This window comes from Podarcis liolepis (genome assembly GCF_965112155.1).
Source record: "Podarcis liolepis genome assembly, chromosome: 5".
Lineage (NCBI taxonomy): Eukaryota > Metazoa > Chordata > Lepidosauria > Squamata > Lacertidae > Podarcis > Podarcis liolepis.
Window position 1 is genome coordinate 31,163,356 of NC_139556.1, and position 27,843 is coordinate 31,191,198.

The 27,843-nt window shown below is 41.0% G+C and overlaps 1 protein-coding gene across 23 annotated transcripts in view; it reads left to right on the forward strand.

The window, feature by feature from the left end:
- LOC310706620 (uncharacterized protein) overlaps nt 1–27,843 on the forward strand; it is a 447,399-nt gene that overhangs the window by 257,802 nt on the left and 161,754 nt on the right. For 8 of the 23 annotated variants that reach the window (XM_083502966.1, XM_083502950.1, XM_083502967.1 and 5 more), the window contains exon 1: nt 16,417–16,592. The exons of the other annotated variants lie outside the window; for them this stretch is intronic. The gene's annotated coding sequence lies outside the window, so the exon portion shown is untranslated. Of the gene's footprint in view, nt 1–16,416; nt 16,593–27,843 lie in introns of those variants that run through there. 23 annotated transcript variants of the gene reach the window in all.

Below are 27,843 nucleotides of genomic sequence, written 5' to 3' on the forward strand. Positions count from 1 at the left end.
TGCTTGGGATGATCAACATTTGCACGGGATTGTTGATAGTGATTCATACAGGGGTCAGCAAACTTTTTCAGCAAGGGGCCATTCCACTGTCCCTCAGACCTTGTGGGGGGGGGACTGTATTTTTTTTGGGGGGGGAATGAACAAATTCCTATGCCCCACAAATAACCCAGAGATGCATTTTAAATAAAAGGGCACATTCTACTCATGTAAAAACACGCTGATTCCCGGACTGTCTGCGGGCCGGATTTAGAAGGCGATTGGGCTGGATCTGGCCCCCAGGCCTTAGTTTGCCTACCCATGCATTAAACTGTGGAAGTTCACTGTATCAAATATATTGTAACTCTTTAAAGCAACACTCCTTGTGTTAAACACAGAAACCAAACAGCAAAGGAGTGTAGCCAGATGAATGCACTATTAAATCATTATTACCGAGACAACTATGGGTTATTTGCTTGTAGCAGTTCAGTGAGAGAAAGAGACGTGCTGAGTTATGAGCTTTCAATGTCCAGATGCCTCCTGACAGTCTTTAAAACATTTAGCACTCTTACTACTGGGACAGGTGGATCTGTCAATTTCAGTTTCTCATTTCCTAATCTGTTTGATAATACTCATGAAAATTCACCAGTATTTTAGTGTGAATTTTCCCCTAATGTATACATTTTTGTATGCAATTTTGCCTAATACATACATTTTTGCAAATCAGTTTTCACTAGTGTGTCATTCCTACCCTTTGGTTTGCCTTATTCCCTCCTTTGCAAAGAGGACTCAGGAAGTTGGGACCTAAATAGAGGGAGTTGAGGAGAGTGACGTGGGGCCTGAAGGCCAATTCAGAAAGGAGAAGGAGCCTGGCTTTATAAGCCTGCTGCTCCCTTGAGCCCTTCCTCTTTGCCATTTAACTGTGCCCTCCCTGTATGCAATGTGAGTTTCAGCTAGCCATCTGCTAAAGGGACTGAGGTGGAATCTACACACATTTAAAAACCATTCTGAAAATACATTGAATTTTCCATAAGGCTCACCATCACCTTCTAGTGTCACTTTGTATATTGCACTTAAAACATTTTATTTAAAGCTGTACAGCTGAGTCCTAAGTATATTTTTTTGTTGCTGTTAATGTATTGAGTCTAGGCAGGTGAGGAAGAGGGGAATAAAAACTGTAGGTATACTGAGGTATTGTTGGGTTAAGGGTACATTTTAGGGTACCAGATGTATTGAACACTGGACAAGCAGGGCTTGGGTGTGCATGTTGAGTTTGTTTATTTATTAACTAATTAAATAAAAACATCCAGGGCTCACATAAGAAGGAGGGAGGCATTTTCTCCCCACAGCTGTATCACTTGTCCAGGGATCTGGTAGGATCTGGCCATATCCAATACATAGCCTATTAGTTTCATGCCAAATTTTGTTAAAATAATTGCCGTTTTTAAAGGTTCAGCTCACGATCTGAAATGGCACCTAGTGGTTTCCAAACATAGACAAAAAGCACTTTCTCCACCTTGGGAACCCACAGAGCTTCATTTTATACAGAATGACTCAGAACCTGAAATATATATTGAAGTGGAGGCAGCACAAAGAAACATTAGAATTGTTTAAGAATTCACAGACACAGGGCTGATCTTTTTTCTGCCTTGTGCACACCCCAAAGTAAGACACCACATTCTTTTTCAGATATGAAATGTGAAATAGCAGCAGACAAATTGGTAATGTGCATTGATAACCAACCTCTGCATCAATTGAAGTAATTTTGTGGTGAATTTGGAGAGGATGAATTTGTTTCTATCACAGTGATTTGCAAAGTTTTCTTTCTTGAGCAAATAGTGGCCCTACATGTCTCGCAATGCCAAGGAGATGTTGTAAACTAATTTATTTGTTTATTATATTGATCCATCACTTTTCACACACTAAAGACTGTCCCCAAGTGTATTGCAAAATAACTATGAACTAATTGTCAGGATATTTTAAGCATGCTTTGTAAAGTGGATAATCTCTCAGATCTCAAAAATCCTATCAAACCTTTCTATGGTTGGCGATAGGGGGTTATTGCTAGAATGTGAATCTCTGTTTCTTGGAAGCATAACATAAATTCCACTTCTCCTCTGACAAAATATCTGTGGTTGTTGGATGGAGGGTGGGGGCACAGACTGCGTTTGTAAGCTCTTTCTCCTGTCTTTGTAATGAGGCATTACAACCCTTTTGCTGTGGAATGGTTTGGTGTCATCACTTCCAAAGTCATTTAATAGCTGTACTAGATCTAAATCTAAACTTTATGTTCATATTCCCTCCCCCCCTTGCAAGCTGCTCACAAGGCTCGAGTCAGCATTGGTCACAGCTGAATGCCTGTACTTGATGCAATGGCACCCACCCAAATGGGAAACGGTAGATACACCTTGTGTGTGTGGGCAGGGGGAATATTGTCCTCCTACATTTGAAACAGCTCAGCCATGTGTCTCTCTTTCCCCCAAAACTTTGGGTGAGAAAGAGAGAGATAAAGAAGTTCACAGAGTGGCATGCACACTATGTACTTTTTAAATTAGTGTAAGGGTAGAGGATAAATTTGATTCATTTTGCACTTAATGGAGAATCGACTTAATTTGTACTTTCTGGATAAAAGAGAATGTGGGGGGATCCTTTGCAATTCACACGTTTCCAGATTTTGCAGTGCAGCTCTGTAGCCGTGTAATGTGTAGAAATACCCACCATATACCAGAGTGAAAGATGTGTGTGTGCGCACACACACACATATATATATGATATGTGTAAAAATAACATCCATAAGGCATTGTACAGTATTGGGGGGAAACGTCTATACAACGAATGTGTTTTTTAGGGACAATTGCAAACAACATGTTCATTGGCATAAGAAATAAGTGGATTCCACACCATGTCAAACTTATCTCTTTTGGAAGTTCCTTGTACAACCCTTCTGTGACAGGTGAGTCTTTTTGATAAGGCCACATCCCACACAGCATTAAACCATAGATTCATGTGTAATTCTGATTGCTTTTTCTACTGCTGGGCTATCAAGCCTGCTTAGGTTAATATACTTCCAATTGTTTAAATCCTGTTGCACGCTTTCATAAATATTTGTATCGTTGCTTTGGCCTATTTAAAAGCAGATGTGACAGTTATTCCTAGGTATTTAAAGCAGCCATGGGCTATGGCTGGGGATGAGTTAGAGAGAAGCCAGACTGACCGGACAGATTATTATTTTTGAATAATTTGCAAACCTGTCACTTTGCAGAATATATTGTGTTGCTCCAATATATAGGGGGGGGGGGCCTCCCAAGGGTCCTGGAATGTCATCTGCAAACATGTTCACTTTGTATTCTACACCTTTCTTTATTGCTTCCATTACTTATACAAAGCAGCCTATATGGACTGGCTTGCAAGCTGCAGGGCCTTTGTTTGAAATTTAAAAGGGGGGGGGACTCTACTACAGTGGTGCCTCGCAAGACGAAATTAATTCGTTCCGCAAGTCTCTTCGTCTTGCAAGTTTTTCGTCTTGCGATGCATGGTTTCCCATAGGAATGCATTGAAAATCAATTAATGCGTTCCTAGGGAAACCGCCTTCAGACCAGGTCCGGGGACAGTCTGTCCCCGGACCTCTTCTGAAGGCTGGGGGGGGGAACAAGGGCTTTTCTTCCCACCCCCAGCATTTTAAAAAACCCCGGGACAGCGGAGGACTTCTCCGCTGTCCGGGCGATCTTAAAATGCTGGCGGGCGGCATTTTAAAATCGCCCCGGACAGCGGAGGACTTCTCCGCTGTCCGGGGCGATTTAAAAGCCCCTGGGAAGGCAGGCAGGGGGGACAAAGACTTTCGCCCCCCGCCCGCCTTCAGAAGGTGTTCCCGCCCCCCCTGCCCCGCTTCGGAACAGCGTTCCGAAGTGGGGCGGCTGGGGCAGGTGTTCCCGCCCCCCCGCCCCGCTTCGGAACAGCGTTCCGAAGTGGGGCGGCTGGAGCAGGTGTTCCCGCCCCCCCGCCCCGCTTCGGAATAGCGTTCCGAAGTGGGGCGGCTGGGGCAGGTGTTCCCGCCCCCCCGCCCCTCTTCGGAACAGCGTTCCGAAGTGGGGCGGCTGAGGCAGGTGTTCCCGCCCCCCCGCCCCGCTTCGGAACAGCGTTTTAAAATGCTGGGGGTCGGGAGCGAAGCGTTCGCTGCCGACCCCCAGCATTTTAAAATCTCCCCGGGACAGCAGAGACTTCTCTGCTGTCCCAGGGAGATTTTAAAATGCTGGGGGTCGGCAGCGAACGCTTCGCTCCCGCCCGCCAGCATTTTAAGATCGCCCGGGGCAGGCGGGGGGGGGAAGGCAGGCGGGGGGGGGAGCAAAGACTTTTGCCCCCCGCCGGCCTTCAGAAGAGGTCCTCTTCTGAAGGCCGGCTGTGGGCGAAAGTCTTTGCTCCCAACCACCAGCATTTCCCTATGGGCTTTCGTCTTGCAATGCAAGCCCATAGGGAAATTCGTCTTGCGAAGCGCCTCCAAAACAGAAAACCCTTTCGTCTTGCGGGTTTTCCGTCTTGCGAGGCATTCGTCTTGCAGGGTACCACTGTATTTTGAATGGTTAAGGTAAGCAGAAGCTCCTATCTGCTTTCCTATTCCAAATATTGGAGACGTTTCTCTTTTGCCTCCTTCCACCACAGAAATTCAGAAAATAACACTCCACATTTTCATGTACGTACAAGAGGTAGATTTGCACCCAGTACTACTTCCAATCACATATTTGTTACTGAGAGAGCATTGCAGAAAGAATAATTCAGAGGAATTGCACCACCAGGAATGTGTGAAGAACACAGCAAACCCTTAAGGGAAGACATTGCAGACATATTGATTTTACAGCATTAGAACTGTCACATATTCCTCTAAAATCCTGGGAATTGTAGTGTCACAAGACTGCAATTAACACTCTGTTAGAGACCACTAGCCTATTAAATTGCTTAGGATGAGAGAATAACTATTAAATCAATGGTATAGATATGCCTGAAGGAGCAGAAGCCAGCATAGTAATGACTGGGCAAGTGAGAACATGAACAACAACTATGTGCCAATTCACACATACCTATCATCAGTGGAATACACATGGTGACTCACAGCTGAATGTGTGAGATAATAGAGAAATATTGTACTTGTGCTTTCGTCATATGCTAAAGACACACTTCTTTGCTCTGGCCTTTTGACACCCAAGATATGCATTTTTGGGACCCACCCTGTGACTGTAATGTGTTTTAACGTTGTTGTTTTTTATGTTGGAGTTTAGATTGTTGGGACCTGCTGATGAAGAATGCTTAATAAATGTAATGATGGTGGTGATTATGATGGTGATAATTTTTTAAAAAAAGCATTCTCACAGCTGCTGCATGAGGAAGGATAGTAGTCTCTTTTTACAAGTAGGGAATCGTAGTATTTGTTTTCCAAAGCTGCAAAGATTCCAAGCTGAGATGTGATTTGAACAGAGATCTCTGAGGCTTAATTCTGCTTCATTCTTTCTCCACTGTGATACTGGGGAAGGGAAAACCCTGACAGGACTCTGGTAGTACATGCTGTAACTATGCCTAGACTGGATTATTGCAATGTGCTCTGTATGCAGGATGGCCAGCCTATGAGGCCATGTGAAGCGTTCGCCTCAGGCGTCAGGATCTGTCCAATCCATAGGGATGGCAGATCCCTCTGCTAATGCAGAGGTGTCACTGCCGTTTAAAGCTTCATCCAGGTGCCGCCTGCCACTGGCCCTCCCCTTCTTTGGCCTCAGCTCCTGGCTCACCTTCTGCCTCCTTTTCAGCCAGAGGCTCCTGTGCAACAACAATTCTGCCCTCTTTTCACCAAGACTGGAGAGGGGCAGCAACTGGAGAAGGAGAAGTCAAAGCCACAACTTCACAAATGCTGATCTTCAACTCCCGCTTCTTCCATATGTTGATCTCTGCTCCCACCTTTTCCCAAATGCTGATCTTTCCCTCCCTGATGCAAACTTTCCCCCTCTGCTTTCCAACCCCACCCCGACACAAACGCTCCCTCCCCTCTTTTCATCCCCTCATGCCAACTTTCTTCCTTTTTTTTCCTTTTTAAATCACCCACATGCATGGCTATTACTTTCACTCACTTCACTAACAAACTGTAACAGTTCCGTGACAAATTCATGGTTGCATGTGAGATGCACCTCCATCTCACTAAACTGGCAGGAGGGGTGCCATTGTGTGGTGTGCCTCAGGTGCAAAGATGTCTTGGGGCCAGCCGTCTGCATGGGACTGCCATAGAAGAGTCTTCAGAAACGTCTGTTGGTCCAAGATGCAGTAGCAAGGAGTGCTTGCTGCCTGTGCTGCTTAGTGATTTGTTTCCAGGCTCAATTCAAGGTGGCTGTCCTTACCTTTTAAATGCCTAAATGACTTAGGTGGTTACTTGAGGGACTGCCTTTTCCTGCCTGCCTGTTCCTTGAGATTTCGTGAGGAAGCACTTCCCTGTGCCCCACCTATGAGGGAAGTCAGGTTGGTTTGGGTGAAACCATAGTGCCTTCCCCTTCCCCATAAGGCTGGCATGGTTCTGTCTTTGATTGCTTTTTGGCTGGCTGGTGTATCCTTTTTATTCTAGTAGGCTTTTCATTGGCCAGGCTGAATTGGTTAGGGTTTTATCTGCTGTCATCCCTGTCAAGTTTGCTAATTTGTGATTGTTATATTGTGATTTCTTAATACTGTTAATACTAGCAGCATATTTTTATAATGTGGTTATAATGACTGCAATCTACCTTTTGTATACATTTGTATCAGAAAGGCATTTTAAATGAATAGGTACATGATTTTGGAACTCACAAAGCTGTTCTGAAAGTCTCTCTTACCCTCCATTTTTGCATAGAATCACTTTACAAAATCACCACTCCATTTTTCCCCTTGCCAGATAGACCAATTTGCTTTAATGTTCAGTTCACATGGCAAATAGTCAAAGCATGAAATGAAATCCAATGAAGCATTTGGAATAAGAAATGTAAACTATTTCAAAACATAAAAACACAATAACTTGACTGGGCTCTGCTAAATAGCTCTTGGGCATTTGTCCGCTGTAGTTTGGTTTAAGTATTTTTTTTAAGGTTGTATAATGTAGTGCTGCATAAATGCAAGGCTATGTACTCCCTTCATAATCCCACCTCATTAACCACAAGGACATAGCCCATAATAGTCCAGTAAACTGCACCGCAATACAGAGGATTAAATTTTACTCCTGTGCACTGACTTGTCTTCTAGCTACCAAACCTTTAATGTTTCCTATGCACCATGCATCTGGAAATAACATGATTATTCTAAGAATTAAAAGATGTGTGCCTCTGTAATGAACATTAGCAAATCCTATAGGATGTATTGTAAGCACAGCTTTAATCATCTGATAATATAAAGGACTGTAGGCCTCAGGAATTCCTCAATGCAATATTCTGAGGTGAGGAAATTATGCAGCCTCTCTCCCCTCCTTTTTCCAAGCTGTAATGCTTATTTGTGATAGACTTTAGCATCTCAAAACAGTGACATGTTTATGGCCCAACAGGAAGCACAGCAAATCTATAGTATTGTAATGTGCTAAGAAATTTAATGATGGATTGAATGATGCTACTATCAGTAATTGGCTCAGCTGCATGTGTAAGCACTGACAAATCTTGAGTGTTTAACCCACTATGTGATCTCAAACAGAAATCCAGACAACAAAAAGGTAGAAATACACAATTTCAATTTTATTAAACAGTAAATCAATCACAACAGAGGATAATTGCCAAACACTGATGGCTATTTGCCATCTTCAGGAAAAGAGGATTATTATTCATTAAATGTGCTAGTTGCTTTATCTTGCCCAAGGCAACCCCCCCTTACACTTAAAGCATCCCACCCAGGATTAAATTACAGATCTATTTTTAGTTAAGAGTAGATTAATAATATTTGCAACACATGGTCTCTTTTTCCTCAGATAGAAGCAAGAGCTAGGCTTTTTCCAGCCATTCCATGGCAAGGGTTTTTAGATAGAACAGGCAAACTTTCCTGGAATTGTCTCATCTGAGTGCCTTGGATAAGGGGGTAGCTAGGGATGGGGGATAAATTCAGTTCACTTTTCATTTTAATATAAAGCTGCCCAATTCACACTTTCCAAAACAATGCTTGAACCAAAACAGACATTCTTCCATATTCTCATTTCTCTGAATCTTGTTATCAGTTCTCCAACTATTTAATGTGCACAAAAGTGTGTATATTAGGATGCGTGCACAGAAATGACTTTATTATTGAAAATATAAATATGCATTGTATTAGAGGAAATTTCTTATTAAAAATTGTGTATGTTGGGAAAATGTGCACTGAGGCCTTAAAAAAAACTTCTGCTTGGACAAAGGAGAAAATAAGAGAAACTGAAATTGATGGATTTGGTCAACCCTAGGGTAGTCAACATGACACCTTCCATATATTGGAGTCCCAACTCACATTAGTTCCTGCTAGTATGGCCACTGATAATGAGAACTGTGGTGCAATCTGGGGGGCACCACGCTGTCTACTCCTGCCTTAGCATCCCCTCATCTTTACCAACACAACTGTTCTTGCCCAACCCACTTTGTTCTTCATCACCTTTTTATCTCCTTTGCTCAACATGTTGCCAATCTCCCCTTATCAGTAATGATTAATGACTATATGTGATCTGTGAGATACGTAGTATACTTGCAATACATGGGAATTATAATAAATGCCCTTGGAAGCAAAATGCATAAATGCCTTGGGAAGCATCTTTGTTAAAAGCAGAAACCTTTCTATATAATAGAACAAGAACTAGGATGGTCTGAAGGACAAATGAGTCCACCAGTTTTAGCTAAGCAGGTCTGGATCTGGCCACTGCATGGATGGTAAACTAATGTATTCCATCTTGGGTTCTGTGATGGAAGATGGGACAGAAATGAAATGGAAATAATTCTTATATAACTTAACACTGCTGAATTCTCCAATGCAGCACACTTTTTGGTAATTCCCTCCAAGTTTTGCCAACTTTACACTGGTTCAGATAAACTAGTCTGGGTCTGCCACCAGCCAATCAGGGATGCCTTTTAAAACTGTAAGTCACTGGGCTTCACCTCATCCACCCTGCCCTTTTATAAATATTTTGGTTCATACAGACCTCAATCAAGAGTAAATGCGAATAATGGTCAGTCTCTTAAGGCCTTCACCTGTCTCTCCAGGAGGAGCTAGCCAGTGAGTACTCAAAAAGTAACAGACTCAGTTGCCTGTTTATCAGATAAAGGCAGGTGAACCTAGGAAATCAGGCTGAAAATGGGAGTGAGCAGGAAACTGCGAGTTGAGAGATAAGTTGATGAGCTGCAAAAGTGGGGAAAGTTTTTATATTTGCTTGAAATGATTGGAAGCCTCTAGCAAAATGAGAAACAGATCCATAGGCTGTTGCAGTTGTGTAATGTCTTGATGAGTAACAATATTGACATAGAGGATTAAGGCATAATATGCTGGTGTGGGTCTACATGCAACGCTGTTGGCAGATTTGTCACAGAAACAGCAAAATTGGATTGATGAGTAGAGGTGTGTGAGCACCTCTTGTGTGTATCAGATTGTCTTAGAATTAGCAAAATATGTGTGCATGAAGATTTCAGATCTTTTCTACATACAATTCAAAGTGCTTGCATTTTTTCCATGTTAATTTATTTGGTTTGAGTCATGGACATGGACTTCATGCCAGCATTATTTTTTTGATTTGAGATTAAACCATATGCAGTCTCTGGGGATCAAGGGTAACAGGGCTGTTTTGCTAATTAATTTTTAAAAATCAAATAAAAGTCCCCCCCTTTTGTTGTTTTCTCTTTCTTTCTTTTTTGGTTGGGGGGAATTAGATCATTCAAACATGCAACTCTAATATAGCACATCAAGTGTTCCCAAAGATGCAGAAACTCATGTCAAATCAGATTGCCTACCTACATAGAAGTTTTGGAGGAAATGGCCAAATGCTATAGATAGTTCAGATGGATGTAGATTGGTTTTTGAATGCCTAGGAGTCTGTGACTGACCTATTCATGGATGGTTTATGAATATTTTAAAGGGGATAACTTGCATGGGATTGAAAATTGGGAATTTGACTGACTGCATTCTGATTGTCCAAATCACATTTACATTGAAAAGCAAGGAAACCATCATGCTCTGGCAAGGCACAGTATTATCTTAAATAGCACCCAATCATATTCTTCCTCAAATCAGTTGCAGAATTCCATTTGAGAGGAGAATCAGGCCTCCATATCCCTTTAGAGCCAAAGACACTTTTCAGATAAAACCATTCACACCCCTTCTAATTTTGATGCCATGGTTGATCAGATCTTTTTGTAGCTTTGGAACTTGCTTGTCCAGTTGTTAGGGATACTTTTTAGCTTGTAAAGAGTGAGGATGTGGACAGGATTTGTGAAGTAAGATTTACCACGTGTATGATTAACCCTAGTCCTTTCTGGCTCATAAAAGCTGCCAGAAGGACACGGGGTGACTGGGTGATGTAGGGAGGCTCCACAATACCTTCCTGCATGAGGAAGTTGCTTCAGAAAGCATTAGAGGTAGTGGTAAGGTCTTTTTTTTAAAAAAAAAAAATACCGAACCCCAATATATTTGGGGTAATTGCTCTGTTCTTGGACAAGGTGCTTAAGCATGTGGAAGTATCTTAATGCCATGTTTTCCTGGATGGTTTTTAATCATCTAGAGCCGTTTCCATTTGGTTGCAGGCCTAGATAGAGGCTGAAGACTAGTTTAGTTGCCTTCATAGTTTATACAGTTGAGACAATGGTAGCCTGTCCCTGTTGGTTATGTTAACATGCTCAGCATACTTTCGATACCATCCACCATAGTATCATGGATCACCTGAGTGGCACCATTCTGAGATGTCAGTTCCTTACTAGAGGGGTGGTTTCAGAAGGTGGTGCTGGAAAACTCCTTGGCCCACTTGCTTATTGCATCTCATAGTTAATATTATTATTCATTATTCATTAAATTTCTATACTATACATCATCCAAGGATCACAGGGTGGTTTACAATTAAAAAACACAAAAATACATAACTTACTAACAAACAAAACAATACCCCCCCATTCTGCCCCCCTCCCATGCCACTTAACATCTACGTGAAGCCACTGGTAGCTTGGAGTTTGGTGTCATCAGTATGTAGATGACACCTAACACACACACTCATTTCCATCACAATCAAAGGAAGTTGAATCTATGTCTGATGATGATCATGGACTGGATGCAGGTGAACAAACAGAAGCCTGCAAGAAAATGAAGGCAGATCAAGGAACTGGGGTTCACCTAGTTTTGTATAAGGTTTCACTCCCTTTGCCATAATTTCATCCTATATTTTTATAAACCCCAATTAACATATAGCCAAACATTTCCTACATTCATTACTGGATTGAGGATGGAAGGCACCCAGCAATCCTGAAGTGGTGAAAGACCAACTGCTTTGACTCCCCCCCCCCCATAGATTACATTTTTCTGTTTGCCTAAAGCTGACTTGTCTGCTGTTGCCATGTTTGCAATCAAAAATATATGTTCCTGAAAAGAATAATGGCATGACCTGACGGAAATAGGTTTGGAGCAGAAATTACCAACAGCTCACCTTGAGCCGCTAACTTGAAGTACTTCTCAAATCCAAACTGAGAAGGAGCTGCTTGTTTTGTCAAAATGACTACTGTGTTCAGGTTGTTAAGTAATTTTTAGCTGCAATTTGTTTTTGTCAATAACTTACTGTTCTACAGAAGAAATAGTATTGAATTAATGTCCCACACTTCTTTAGTCTGTTTGTCCTCCTCTTGCCAATGCCGTTGGGAGATTTACTTCCCAAAGGTCGAGAGGGAGGAGAAAGTGACCCACTATTGTTTACTTGCAGGAGAGCAAGTGTTCCCTCCTCTTAAGAACTGCAAAGGTGGATAGCACTTCATTCTGCCTGAAGGAGGCATTGCTGCCGTTGTGATAGCAGCACATTACTCTAAAACCTAGCAATTGTTGAGCCTAGCAATCAGCATGTACAGGCTTGATGCTGTGTCAAGATTAAAATGAATCTCGTACTATTTAAATATGACTCTAGACAGTTGGCAAGTCTAATAAAGCAGAAGCACAACAACCAACTTATGTATTTGGCAACCCAGTAAGCTAATGCTTGTTTGAGACATTTATGCTTATGATTATATTCATTCTTTTAAAACATGTACCAAACTTCTTGTTTCAGTCCTATCCTTTCATTTTAAAGTTAAGTGTCTGTAACCCAAATAGACTGAAAACTTAGCATAACCAATGAAGCTTTGCAGTTGTTCTATCAGTAACCTTGATATCAGGCCAGAATGTCCTTAGCAACTGCTTAGCGACCACATAGCAGAAAATACATTTGTGTGTATGTGGATATTTTTTTCCCTTCCAAAGGCTGAGAGCAAAGAAGTAGTTGGGGGCTGTGGATATGAGGTGTGAAGATCAAGCTGGAATTGGGATGCAAAGCAATTTGCTACTTGGAGAGATTGTGGGCCTATATAGTTGATGTTCCCATGCATATGAAGAGGATAATAACTGAGATGTTTTTCGGCACCTAGAACATGGATTTTGGCACTGCTTTGCAACTTTATGGTATTCTGGATCCTGTGGGAAAGGACTTTGTTTTCCATCCCATGTGTCTTAAAATGCAGTTCTTTGTCTGTGCTAGTTTGGAGAAGGCTATAGAAAGAACTCAAAGGGACAATGTGTTGACAGGCACCTCCTTCTTTCAAGCCTCACCTTTCCCTTTTTTCTGCTTGCTATAAGGATTCCCTGGACAGGATCTTTGATGGGAATAGTAGTAGACTTCACCCTTCTGTCACCTTGCATCAGGCACTGTTCATTTGACCCTAATGAAAGACATGCCAAGGAGGCCCAGACAATATTGGTAATTATAAATAATTATTCTAAGTAAAAATTGTAACCTTCCAGAATAGAAACAGAATGGGGAATCTAGATTTCAAACAAATGACAAATGGAACAGATGGATTGGGTATCCCTCCATGCTGCTGCGTAGGCTCCAGTATCAGTCCCTCCATTTGTCCATGAAAGGGGCACAGAATAACTGCATCAGCAAAGTTTGAAGTCGGCTTTCAGCAAACATGCAGTTTAGTCAATTAAAAGTTCATGAAATATCGTTAATTAAAATGTGCAGAGAATGTGAGAAATCATTTAGTGAGGTATGTTCAATGTATAACAAAGATTAATGGGAACAATATGGAAAGATAAATGTTTGGCTGAACTTCAAGAAAATCTTCTTGACAGTGATGTATATTGCTCCAAAGAACTTTTCCCAAGGGAAGTGATACAAACCCATTATCAGGGACATGTCATGCCAGAGAAGATAAGAGCTGCAAAGGTGACAAAAGTTCACTGCTTGAGGAATCACATGTGGTCTGAAGAAGGAAAAGGTATTATTGCATATCTTGCTGGTTGTGTGGCTATCATTCATTGGCTAAATCTTGATGACTTACTTGTGTGAAAAGGCCACTGCAGATTAAAGAGCATAGATGGTGCTTTAAATATTGCCTACATGCAATCACTAGGGGGCAGGGAGGAGTGTAGCTCAGAGATAGATCATTCTGTTTTCCTGTATCAGACCCAAGGTTCAATCTCTAATGTCTCCAATAATTATTATTTTAAAATCACAGACAATACAGTTGGGAAAGATCTGGAGAGCCACTAATAAGTACAATAAATATTATTGGGGCTAGATATACCAACAGTCTACCTCAGTATCAAGGTATTATTTTGTACGTGCAAATACATCTCTTCTAAATGAGCACAGATGTAATTTTAAGCTGTGATTCACCGAGTGATTTACACATGTATGTGTGAACAAAACCTCCATAAAACAATCTAGCTTCTCTCATACTCAAATCCCTCATGGGTTTCTTCTCAAATTAACTCAAAAACAAAACAAAACTGCACCTGCTCGTGTCTGATTTCTAGCTGATTTGGGGAAGTGTTGTATTCTGTATTGCACGGCTGATTAGAACGAGCAGACCTCTGTACATTGGCTTAATCATTCCAAGTAGGCAGAACTAAGAAATACACTGCACTGTACGTATTCATTTAATTTTACCTTAACATTAATAAAATGCCTTATTGTAAAGCAGCAGTCAGTATTTTTTAACAGGGAAAATGTAACAAATGACAAATCTACAGCATTAAAAGCAAACAACAGAAGTCTCATAAAATGATTGCAAAGTTGAGATTAAAAAGGTTTTAAATCATTCATGGCATAGTAAGAGCTGAAATTTTAAATGGAGGAAGGAGGGTCCCAACAACTACAGCATGTTAATTGCCAGCTCTAAGCATGCAAGGGTGTAGTCCAGGCATCCCCAAACTTGGCCCTCCAGCTGTTTTGGGACTACAATTCCCATCATCCTTGACCACTGGTCCTGTTAGCTAGGGATGATGGGAGTTGTAGTCCGAAAACAGCTGGAGGGCCAAGTTTGGGGATGCCTGGTGTAATCAAACAAAAGATTTACCACTGCTGAAGCTGCTATGGTAAAAATGTCTAGTGGTGATTTGTTCATATCTGATCATATGAGAATGATCAATGAGGTATGTGGGAGTACTTCCACACAGCAGTTGGCTGTGGACTCAACAATTTTTTCCATAGTGTCCATACAATATTGTCACTATTAAAGTGCTGTCCCTTCTTCCTGCTCCCATTTAATCTGGATTTACCATTTTTGTAGGGCTTGTTTAATTATTGCATTTTCCAATGGGTAAAATTCAGTTTACATGGGAAAATAATAAGAGATAGCATTTTGGTGAGGATGCCGTGTGGGTATTTCACAAAATCTGCATGTACAAGTAACACACAATCACCAATAAACTGCTGCATGGAATATCCCTGATTGAAAACCATACAGCATCCTTCAGAAATGTGTGCATAAATGTAAACCAAATGTGAAACAAAGGTCTTTCATGGTTTTGTTTGAGGGAGGCTTTTGAAGAATTTCACAACTTCAAGTTAAAAATACTTTTAAGTACAGGGATAAAACTTGACTTTATCTGGTCGCTCTCTTAAAATCTGTGGATTGAATTACTTGCCGGTGCCTGCATTATGAAAGGATATACACAGATGGGTAAGGACATGTGAATATCTGAGGTTAGAAATTATATAAACAATAAAATTAAACGTTGAAATGTCTGAGCAGGTGAAGGTTTGTTTGCAAGAGAAGCATGAGAGAAGAACGGAACAATGTGTACACAGAAGCTATTGCTATACCGTTGATGACAAAGAAAGGAGTGAAAGATGAGAAAGTTGCTATGCCTTGTGATTAAACCAGTAGAAACTAGTAGAAGGAAGTGTTGCCATACACGTACATAACCTCTCCTTTGCTTGTAAATGTATAAATGTGTGTGCTTTTTTCATATTTGGTGTGCTACTTGCTGGTTGAGGTTGTGTTGCACTGACCTTGGCTAAAAGACTAAGCAATCTCTAGCCTTTTAAACTGGGGGGGGGTTATTGCTTTGTTGTGTATTTTTGTGTTTTTTTAAATAGTGAACTACCCTGTGTTCCTCAGATGAATAGTAGTGTAGAAATTTAATTATTATTGATAATACATAAATGCATCATACCCTCAGGCTTCCCCTTCACTCATTACCTATATAGGATTTGGGGGGCGGGGGACAGCAGAAGAACCACCTACAGTACCATCTCTTAACATGAGGAAAGAGGAGGTGGCTGTTGACTGGAGGTTTTTCAGCAGAAGTTGGATGGCCATCTGTCATGGATGATTTGAGAGTCCTGTATTGCAGGGGGTTGGACTAGATGACCCTCGGGGTACCTTACAATTCTATGAGTCTATGATGCTACTAAAAACAGAGGCATATTTAAGGAAGCCCCACAAGCCTCCCATTCTCGCGCACCCTTTTCATGAAGAAACAAATTCTCCTTCCCTCCCACCAGTTCCAAAACCCCAATTTCCACCCACCCTTCACGACTCACTATACAAATTAAAACTTTAAAAAAGTAAATAATGCTGATGAGTGGCTTCTTCCTCTGAAAATTGCCATTTAAAATTTCTGATGTCCAGACCCCGCAATCACAATTCAGGCAAGGGGGGAAAAAAAACCCTAGGAAAGGCACTGTAGTTGGCTGGCTGGCACGTTCTCGAAGAAGTCAGTCAATCTCCCGCGCGACAGACAACCCAATACATCTCGGTGTAAATGCAGAAGCCTTCCCTCCACTACCAGCTACGGCCACCCACCTGAGTCTCAAGCGAAGGCTCCTCCCTGAGGGAATGTCTGGCTCTCAGAACGTGCTTGCAACCGAGGGAATGAATTGTTCAGTCTCCGGGCGGAAACAGCCCACTGAAAGGTTCTGATTGGCTAACAAGGTTGCCACGTGACCCATCCTAGTCCCCTTTGTGCTGTATGTTATTCCTGTGACTTGATTGGCTAGACGCCTATAGAAGAAGAAAAAGACGCCATTTTGTCTGCTCACAGTGTTCTCAGGAATGCTGCCTTATTTTGAACTTAAACGGTCAGGACTGAAGAACTGCTCCTGTCCGTTGCAGTGTTTTCTGACTACCTACAGAACAGGAGAGTAGCAGTGAGTTGCAGAAGTCTCTGTAAGTGATCATGAAGGATATATGGTTGGGCCTGAGTGTGTTTGGCTTTGGGATTTAGGAGTTTTTTTTAAAAAAAAACGTTTTCTCCTTACAAGTTCCTCGGGGCCCTGCCAGTCTGTTCAATAGACACACCTCTGGTACACTTGATTACTCGCTTTCCCCTGCCTTCACCTGACTAAGAACATATAGAAATGTGGGGGAGGGGGACGAAGCTCAAAGGATACAGTATTTCAAATCCAGCCATACTGAGGAGCCCCCCAAATGTTTTAAAACTGAACTAGCCAATTCAGCTCTCCCTTTCCAATTATTCTATTATTCGCTAGATACAAGCTGAGAAAGTTCATACATCTAAGTTCATACATCAGGGAGAAAAACAGGTTCTTAGTTTGGAAGGATCCATTTTTGGGGGGCATTCAGAAAAGTCTGTTCAGCCAGCAATTTTGAAAGGGAGGTTAGTGCCTAAACGACCCAGAAGTAGCTGGGAAATGGCTTACTGTATAGGAAAGATGATGAACATTTTGTTTCCAGCGTTATTAAAATTGCTGGAAGATGTCCATCCAAAATGAAGTGTGCTTGAAATCCAGCCTGTGTCTCTAGGTCCTTCTACCCACCCTTTTAAGTTAGCCATCCCTTCACCTCTTCCCGCTTCTGACATGCCTTTTCTAGCCTGTTATCTCATTTTCCTCATTAGCTTTTTTGGCTCGGGTTATGGTGAGGCACTCTATCCTCTTGTGATAACAGTGGTTGTACATATTACTGGCAAGAAATGTAGTGTTAGGTTCCAGGTTAATTGGTGCCTGCGATTACCAAACCATGGGAGCAACAAAAGCCCGAGGCATTAAAACGAAGATCTATGTACTCCTTCAAAGCAGGCTGTAGGAGAAGACCTCCTAAGGGATTGTGGATAGTAGCAAATATAATAATGACATATGCGTGGTCATGGGTAGGGACAATATCTCAATTATGTAAGCGTGGCGGATGTTCTTTTCTAATGGGAATTGGGAAAATGATGATAGGCATTGTGGAGGCTTTTTGAATGCGAAAGTGTTTCCCCTCTGACTGGTAAACAGAATTCTTCTGTTATAATGTAAATCGTTTAAAGATGGCTTATGCAAGAGACTTAAATTTGAAATAGCTTCTGGTAACTGCACTCTGTTAGCTCAGGAGTCATTGTTGGACAATTGCTAAATCTGCCCTACTTGGAAGAAGGGATAGGGGGCAAATCTGAGTCAGTTCACATTTAAAAGCAAGCACTTCTCTGAAATTTGCAGTTCTGTTCTCTAGCCAAGTAATGTGTACAGAAATGCAAATACTAGGGCATGGTTTGCATAAAATGCATATATAAGTGAAAATAGCATACAAAATGTATATTAGGGAAAATCAGATTGCAAAAAGTGTATATTAGGGAAAATTGCATAGAAAAGTATGTTAGGAGAACTTCACACTAAAATGGCAGAAGTCTTAGTTTTGCATATGGTTGGCAAGAAGCAGCCTTTGTAGGTGTGTGTATTGGCTGCTCTTGGTTTTGGGAGAACTAGTGCTGTCTTGTCAAAATGCTTGCCTGCTTCCTTCTGCTCAACTTGTATATTTTTTTTAAAAATAACATTATAATACTCTAGTAAAAGGACCCCTGGATGGTTAAGTCCAGTCAAAGGTGACTATGGGATATGGCACTCATCTTGCTTTTCAGGCCAAGGGAACCAGCGTTTGTCCACAGATAGCTTTCTGGGTCATGTGGCCAGCATGATTAAACTGCTTCTGTCACAAAGGAACACTGTGACAGAATCCACAGCGCATGAAAATGCCATTTACCTTCCCACTGCAGTGGTACCTATTTATCTACTCGCACTGGTGTTTTTTGAACTGCTAGGTTGGCAGAAGCTGGGACAGAGCAACGGGAGCTCACCACTGTCGTGTGGATTTGAACCGCTGACTTTTCAATTGGCAAGCACAAGAGGCTCAGTGGTTTAGACCACAGCGCCACCTGCGTCCCTCAATATTCAGTACTCTAGTACACTTTCCTTAAAAGATAACTGACCCTATAAAAGCTATCTTTTGAAATTTCCTAGTTCTTGCAGGAAGTGCTGGAATAGTAATAACATTTTTCAAGTCAGGCATTATTTCATGGGACAATCAGGTTCCTGGGAATTTTTTTTTTTTTTGAGAATTACTGAATGCAATCGTCTCAGGGACAGGATCTCTGAAAAGAGAACTCAGCATGGAGTCCAATTGTAGAAATTTTGGCAGGAATGGTATGCACTAAGGGAGGAGAGAATGCACAGTCCAAATGAATTAAGGCCTTTTTCTTGTGGTTGTCAGCTGGTTAGCAGATGGAACCATTTCCCCCACCCCCCCAAAGTTAGTCATATTTTAAAAAAGAGGTGCTTCAATAAAAATAAATTGCTCTATCAATCACTGTGTTTTTCCATGAGCCTTCATCAGATCCGCCCACAATTTGCATCAACTGCTGTTAATCTTATTTATTTAATGTTTTAAAAACAAACCTTACTGCATGAAAAGAAGACCCAATTGCCCACTCTCCTTTTAATTTAAAGACCAACTTGAAGTTGTGCACTTCAGTTATGCAAAGCGTTTGCCCACAAATTATTGTGATAAAAATGTAAACTGACAAACCATGGAACAAAAGCAGCTGTCCAGAAGCTCAAAATAGGCCATCAGTTTTTTGATAAGCAAAGAGACAGGAGTATTTTAAAAAGAAGACAAAATTATCTCCACTGAGATGCTGGTCCACATATTTCCATGTGTGCTGAGTGTATTAATAAGTAAACATTTAGCCTAGGAAATGTCTAGTTTTCATGTAAGAGATTCTGGAATGGAAGGTGCACATGGAAGCACTGGAAGACTGTGACCTTAGCGTATTCCACAGAATGGTTCACATGCTGCCTGGCCACACACTTACCTACATAATTGTGCTGTCAATATGCAGCAATTCCAGTTAAAAGGTCTTGAGAAACAGGGCTGGGAGAGCCCCTCCAGAATGGATAATGCCTGCCAAATTACAGGCAAATAGGTCAAGGGGCTTTGGGGGTGGACACTTTCAAAATGTGATCCCCTAAATTTATATTTAGTTCCTTAGATCCTTTTCTTAGAAGTGTAGAACAAATATTATATTGCACCTGTAACAGTGCCACAAACTCAGATCATACTGGTTGAGTGGGCATATATTGTGTAAAGCAGGGGTTGTCAACCTGGTCCCTACCACCCACTAGTGATCGTTTCAGGATTCTAGGTGGGCGGTAGGGGGTTCTATGACATAAGCTGAATCCTTCTTCCATCAAGCACTGGTGGGCGGTAAGGAAATTTTACCATCATGAAGGATGCATTTGTGGGCGGTAGGTATAAAAATGTTGACTACCCTTGGTGTAAAGTGATCCTGCAACTAAACTGGTACCAAGGGCTTTATATACTAACTCCTTAAACTGAAATGATGATACAACTGGTTAAATAACTGCTGCTTCTGTTTCAGGGGCTTTAATAGCCAGGCAATGAAAGACGGGAGGAATTTAGATGAAGTATATTTTAAAAGGCCTAACTTTAGCTGTTAATTACTGGAACTAGATGAATATGTTTTGATACAGTAGAATTCCACCTCTACCTGCACTCCTGCTGAACTCATTTTTGTGGCTTAACTAAAGTGTAGTTCCTCCTTCCACCCAGCTGAAACTTTTTATGTGGCCTTGCACTACTTTGAACTCGCAAAAATGCACTTAAATTGAGGTGGGGACAGAAACCATTTATATTCGCACTGTTAATTATGCAAAAGTCCACAAATATGAAAAAGGAGGAGAGCATAATCCAGGTTTGCTTTGTTGCTCATAATAATGGAGTCTCTATAATTATATGACTATGACCTGTATCTCCAATAATACAATTTAATGCGGCATAAATTGTAAAATACTTTAGTTACCACCCTACCTTCCAACTATTCTTTATTAAAATAATTCTTGCTCATATAAGTAATTATATTATAGGTCCATGCAAGTGAATAATGCTTTTATTATTCAGAAAAAAAAGAAAAGGACTAGGGTCTTTGGTAGATCCTGGCACGAGTAACTTCTGCTCTAGCCTACAAGGTGTCCTGTTTGTTCTGTGTCTGTTTGGGCTTTGGACATGATGGAGACAGAGCTTTATGAAGCAATAATAAAGTCACCAGGACTTCCGCTTACCCTGTACAAAGAAAGAACGAGTCCAAGAAGTTTTCCACTTGTCCTGTGCTTTCTAGGTGGTTTTGCCTTTGCCTTGCCACTTCCCCTTGGAAAACCTGCACTAAACTAAATAGGAACAAATGGAAATCTGTGGAAAACCTCATTGCTGCTTGTTCAGATTCAGTGCTAAAGATTGGGTTTCCCCAGGGGAAAGCAGTGGAGCAAACAGAGGCATGGATTAGGCCTGGGTGATAAATCAAAATATTACCCAGGACCAGTATGGGGAGCAGACCACAATGTCGGCTTTGTTCAATGGTATATCGTTGGTGAAACTGCCACCGCTCCTGAGTCCCTTTGCTAGCAACTTCCTCCAGTGAGCATTGCTAGCAGAGGGACTCAGGAGCAGTGGTGGTTTCACCAGCGATATATAGCTGAGTGAAGCCACCATCCCACTCTGCTCTCATATTACACAGAGGGAGAAAAAAGCTGCATTGGCCTCACCAATGCAGCTTGTTGCTCCCTCTGCATCTTCAAACTGCTCAGCTGAGTGTGCGGTTGCCGCTTGCCTCAGCCGAGCAATTAAAGAATCCCCCAACCCGGCTCTGGCTCTCTCGAAAGTGGGGGGAGCACTGGGGATGATTCTGCTAGCCGTTCAAACAAGCCACGTTGTTCCAGCCTGCTAGGAGCTGGGGTGAAAGCGCCTCAGCTCCCACGTTGAGAGCTGTGGCAGTTTCACCCAGCGCCTCTCAGCCTGAGACCAATGCAGCTTGTTTTTTCAGCTTTGCAGCATATCACCAGACTGCGATGTTTAGCTGGTGATAGACTGTGATGTTGAAAAGCTGATATCGCCCAGCCCTAGTGTGGATAAGCCTTAAGTTAGGCAAAGTTGTATCCAGCCAGAGCTTGCTGATTGTTGGATGGCACTACAGTCCTATCTCAGGTTACAAACACTTCAGGTTACAGACTCCGCTAACCCGGAAGTAGTACCTCGGGTTAAGAACTTTACCTCAGGATGAGAACAGAAATCATGCGGCAACAGGAGGCCCCATTAGCTAAAGTAGTGCTTCAGGTTAAGAATGGACCTCTGGAACAAATTAAGTTTGTAACCAGAGGTACCACTGTAATAGAAGGTATCATCTTGACTCCTTTCAAATAATTTTTGAAACTAAGAATGTTGAGTCTTGGTTAATCACTGGAAAGTGTCGGATTGTTTTATTTACTCACAGCAAAATATATTTTTTAAAAAATAATATTTATTAGTTTTCAACAATTTAAACACAACATTACCAAAGAAAACAACCAAAGAAAAACAATACAACAATACAATACCGTACAAAAAACACTACACGACACTAACACAATTGTCAAAACAAAACAAAAACCATTCAAAACAATCCAATTTCAATATCTTATTTTTCATTCACATGTTTTCACGACCTCCTCACACCTCCCTTTTTGTCTTCCACTTCTATTAATTGTTTCAGCAATTCCTCTCCATCTTCCTCTATTTCCTATCCTATAATTATCTTAACACATTCTAACCTTATTTTTCCCTTTAATACCCTATTAATCTATCTATACCTAATTCCTTATAACATTTCTACTAAAGCCATATAACTTCATTCCAACATTTTCTAACATTAATTTTACAATATTTCTGTAAATAGTCTTTAAACTTTTTCCAATCTTCTTCCACCAATTCTTCTCCCTGGTCTCGGATTCTGCCAGTCATTTCTGCCAATTCCATGTAGTCCATCAACTTCATCTGCCATTCTTCCTGTGTGGGTAAATCTTCCAATACTTCGCGATAAGTATTCTTGCTGCTGTTGTTGCATACATAAAAAAAGTTCTATCTTTCTTTAACACCAATTGGCCGACCATGCCCAGGAGAAAGGCCTCTGGTTTCTTCAAAAAGGTATACTTAAATATATTTTTCATTTCGTTATAAATCATCTCCCAGAATGTCTTAATCCTTGGGCATGTCCACCAAAGGTGAAAGAATGTACCTTCAGTCTCATTACATTTCCAACATTTATTATCGGGCAAATGGTAAATTTTTGCAAGCTTGACTGGTGTCATGTACCACCTATAAATCATTTTCATTAAATTTTCTCTTAGGGCATTACATGCCGTGAATTTCATACCTGTGCTCCATAAGTGTTCCCAGTCAGCCATCATTATGTTATGTCCAACATCTTGTGCCCATTTAATCATAGCTGATTTCACCATTTCATCCTGGGTGTTCCATTTCAACAGCAAGTTATACATTCTTGACAAATTCTTGATTTTTGGATCTAACAATTCTGTTTCCAATTTTGATTTTTCCACCTGGAAACCAACTTTTTTGTCCAAATTGTATGCCTCCATTATTTGGTAATAATGGAGCCAATCTCTCACTTTGTTTTTCAATTTTTCAAAGCTCTGCAATTTTATTATATCACCGTCATGCTCCACAATTTCCCAATATTTCGGCCATTTGGCCTCCATATTGAGTTTTTTCTGTGCCTTCGCTTCCATTGGTGACAACCATCATGGAGTTCTTTTTTCTAACAGATCCTTATATCTTATCCAAACGTTAGAAGAAGAAGAGTTTGGATTTGATATCCCGCCTTTCACTCCCTTTAAGGAGTCTCAAAGCGGCTAACATTCTCCTTTCCCTTCCTCCCCCACAACAAACACTCTGTGAGGTGAGTGGGGCTGAGAGACTTCAAGGAAGTGTGACTGGCCCAAGGTCACCCAGCAGCTGCATGTGGAGGAGCGGAGACGCGAACCCGGTTCCCCAGATTAGGAGTCTACCGCTCTTAACCACTACACCACACTGGCTCTCACAATGCTTTTCTAACAATATGATTTTTAAATGCTTTATGTACTTTTACCTTATCGTACCACAAATCTGCATGCCAGCCAAATGCGTTATTAAAACCTTCTAGATCCAACACATCTGTGTTTTCAAGAAGCAGCCATTCTCTCAGCCAGCAAAAAAGCAGCTGATTCATAATAAAGTTTAAGGTCTGGCAGGGCAAATCCACCTCTTTCTTTAGCATCCGTTAATATCTTAAATTTTATTCGAGGCTTCTTGCCCTGCCAGACAAATCTGGAAATATATTTCTGCCACTTCTTGAAACAATCCATCTTGTCTAAGATTTGCAATGTTTGAAACAGAAACAACATCCTTGGCAGCACGTTCATTTTTATCACAGCAATTCGGCCTAACAATGATAACTTCAGATTTGTCCATATTTCTAGATCCTTTTTCACTTCAGTCCAACATTTTTCATAATTATCTTTAAATAAATTCACATTTTTTGCAGTCATGTTAACCCCTAAGTATTTCACTTTCTTAACCAACGTTAGTCCTGTCTCCTCCTGGAATTTCTCTCTCTCATTCACAGTTAAGTTTTTCTCTGAAACCTTAGTTTTCCTCTTGTTCAGCTTAAAACCTGCTACCTGTCCAAATTCTTGAATCAATTCCAATACCCTTTTAGTACTGGATTCTGGCTCCTGTAAAGTCAATACTAAGTCAGCAGCAAATGCTTTCAGTTTGTAGTGTTTAGCTCCCACTTGTATACCTTTAACCTCTTGGTCCTTTCTAATCATATTTAACAAAACCTCAAGGACCGATATAAAAAGCAATGGAGAGATTGGGCAGCCTTGTCGTGTCCCTTTCTCAATCTTAAACTCTTCTGTCACTACATTGTTCACAATTAATTTAGCCTTTTGTTCAGAATAAATTGCACCTATACCATTTTCAAAACCTTGGCCTACCCCCATCCCCTGTAGATTCTACTCACAGCAAAATAAGATTGCAGGAGTCTGTTTAGAGCAAATGCTTTCTCAAATACTCGTACATAGAGTAGCCTGCCAGTTGCAGTCTCCATCTTGGTGTGCATTGGACCTGCCTTGCCATCTCTTGGCAGATATCAGGGGCAGCAAGAGGGTGGATTGATTTGTGCAGTGTGAGCAACAGGAAGTTTGAATATTCCTATAAAGATGCAGTGCAGCTATTGCCCTCCAGCATCACAGGATATATTCTTCTTAGGAGCATGTGCAATTACAACTGTGCTACTAGTTATGATTTGGCTATATTCTACCTCCGGGATGAGAGGGATCAATGTTTTTGAAACTAGTTGGTGAAGAACAACAGTGGGAGAATGTCCTGTATGTAGCAGGCTGGCCACGGTGGGAAACAGAAAAGATACTAGACCAGATCTAGCAGGGCTCTTTTTAAGTTCCAACTCCTACAATAGTGCATGATATATATTGCAATAGGCATGTGCTTACTCTTTTTAATAAAAGTGGATGCACAACCTTTGAATTGCCATTACTGAAGCACTCTTTGGAAACTGACATTACTACTATTGCATCCCCTTTAACCCCAACTTACTTTGCCATACCACAAGAAGAAAGGAGCCAAATTTCTTGAAACTTCCCTCTGTCTAACCTTGGATCCATCAGACTACCCATTTTCTGCCTAAATCTCTCATCATCCCTTAGATAGCACTCATTATAGCAAAAACGAACAAAGCTACAGTGGGAGTGATTCGAAATAGTCAGTGGCTTGGCATTTGGCTTGCGTTTTTTTCCCCCACTTCACTGCCTGTTTTGTAATTTAAATGCTATACACCCACTCCCTAATGCAGCTGATGGGGTTGCTTTCAGTGCTGATCGGCTGATGGGGATTGGGAGGGAGCCCCTTTGAAGTCTGGAAAATGTCTGCTTCCAGGTGCAGTTTGAATGCAAACCATGTGTCTGCAAATCACATTTTTTTCCTTCTGCAGACTGACAGAGAGAAAATTACCATTTGGAGACACAGTTTGAATCCATATGATGCCTAAAACTTACAAGGGCTTCCACTTTGCACCCATCAGCTGATTGGAGTTGAGAGCAAGGACCTTTGATGTCATACCTGACATCAGTGCTCACAGAGCATATAATTGACCTGCAGGCAATAGAGGGTGTTGTGGTTCAGCCTACCAGGTGGATGAAGTAGTTTCCCACTTCTAATCCATTGATTTGAACATGTCTGAAGGTCCTTGGGATGAAGATGCAGGAAAAGTATCATATATTGCAAACGGACACACCACCTTTGTAACAAGATAGAAGTCTTGACACTGCAGTCCTTACTTAATCTGTGAAGACATGGGATTTATTCTTGAACCAACATCCTCTGAGGTGTGTGGGTCTCTGTGCGCAAAGAAACAATCTTGGTTATCCTTAGATTGTTTTTACAACTTTTAATTATTTCATTTTAGTATAATTGTGAACAGTGAAAAACATGATATTACCGCAGGGTAGTCATCATATTTCTGTGCTGAAACTTAAAATATAGGAAAACATCAGGGTGTAGGTTTGTCTATAAGTTGTTGTTAATAAAAATATTGGGAGAAAGTAAATGTGGGTGGCGCTGTGGTCTAAACCACTAAGCCTAGGGCTTGCCGATCGGAAGGTCGGCAGTTCGAATCCCTGCAACGGGGGTGAGCTCTTGTTGTTCGGTCCCAGCTCCTGCCAACCTAGCAGTTTGAAAGCACATCAAAGTGCAAGTAGATAAATAGGTGCCGCTCCGGTGGGAAGGTAAATGGCATTTCTGTGCACTGCTCTGGTTTCATCAGAAGATGCTTAGTCATGCTGGCCACATGACCTGGAAAAAACTGTCTGCAGACAAACGCCGGCTCCCTCGACCTGTAAAGCGAGATGAGCGCTGCAACCCTAGAGTTGTCTGTGACTGGACTTAACTGTCAGGGGTCCTTTACCTTTTTAAACTTAGTAAAAAGCTGAAATGGGGAAACATGAAGCACTGAATTTCATATTGGAAAAATAAGCATCTGAGAGAAATCAGAAAACTGACAGATTCATAAACCCCTATTTACCACTTGACCTCCTCCATTTTACAGATAGATTAGCAAGACACTAAGAAGAAAATCTTAGCTAAGTTACCCACTCTTGCTCCTTTGGGGGATAAAATGTAGCAGATATGAAATCTTCAAGGCATCATCACTTTCCATATATCTGATATTAATAAAAGTGGTTTCTTAAAAAAGAAGCTTGACTGCTTATCTGATCAATCCAATGCCACGCATGCACAAATAAGCAAGAAATAGAATTAGCAACTTAAAAATAACAGTGGCAATTAGTTTTTAATTACAGCATAAATTTCACCTAGTGTATGTTCTAACATCACTGAATTTTAAAATACATTTGTTTGTTTGAATAAGTAATAAAAAATACTGTTTACCTTGCAGTTTGAAGTATTGTTTGCTGTTGCCTATTTCTCAGCACCCTCAGCTTTTTCTATCTTCCCTCCCTCCCTTGCCACAGAAATGCTGCAAGAACAAAACCAAACGAAATGTTCCCAATATGTAATCATTCTGGTTCAAGACTATAATCTTTTAAATTGCTCTACTATGTTACATAAAAAGAGAAATATTATTAGACAGGAGTAATTTGGTATAAACTAAATTCTGGACGATAGGGTTTCTGCAGTTATTTAGGCTTCAGGAAAAAAAGTGCTAGCAAGGAGAATAATTACATTAGTAGCACACATTTTGCAGGTCTTATGAGTTAAGCAAGCCAACATCTTGGTTTGTTAGTGTGAAGAGATGAGCAAGCTTGAAAAAAATCGTAGTCCACCCTCCCCACAAATGATTTGAAAGGGGGTAGTAAAACATTTTCATGTGTAAGAACTGCATTCTCAGGCAGAGATTCATCCTGTGTCTTGCAGCAGTTCATTCAGCTGAACAGAGAAGCTGCTTTTTAAAAGCTGAATACTGGCTTGAATATTTGGCAGCAATTGCCATGGCAAAAGGTCCTACAAAGTTCCGTCTGTGCAGTTTCTCCTGTCAGTGTGCATCATTTCATTTTTAGAGTGAAAATAGTAAATTTACACATCATGTTTCACTATCATTTCCTTTGACAAATGTCCAAGTTAAAATCAACATTCAGAGCAATAGTAACACTTAAACAATTCAAACTCAACACTGTTTTATTTTTCATTGTCATGCATTATGTGACATGAGAGATTTGTTTCTTTTTACAATAATTTAGAGAAATGAAGCCCCAATGTGAAAAAGGAAGATATCTAAAAGTGT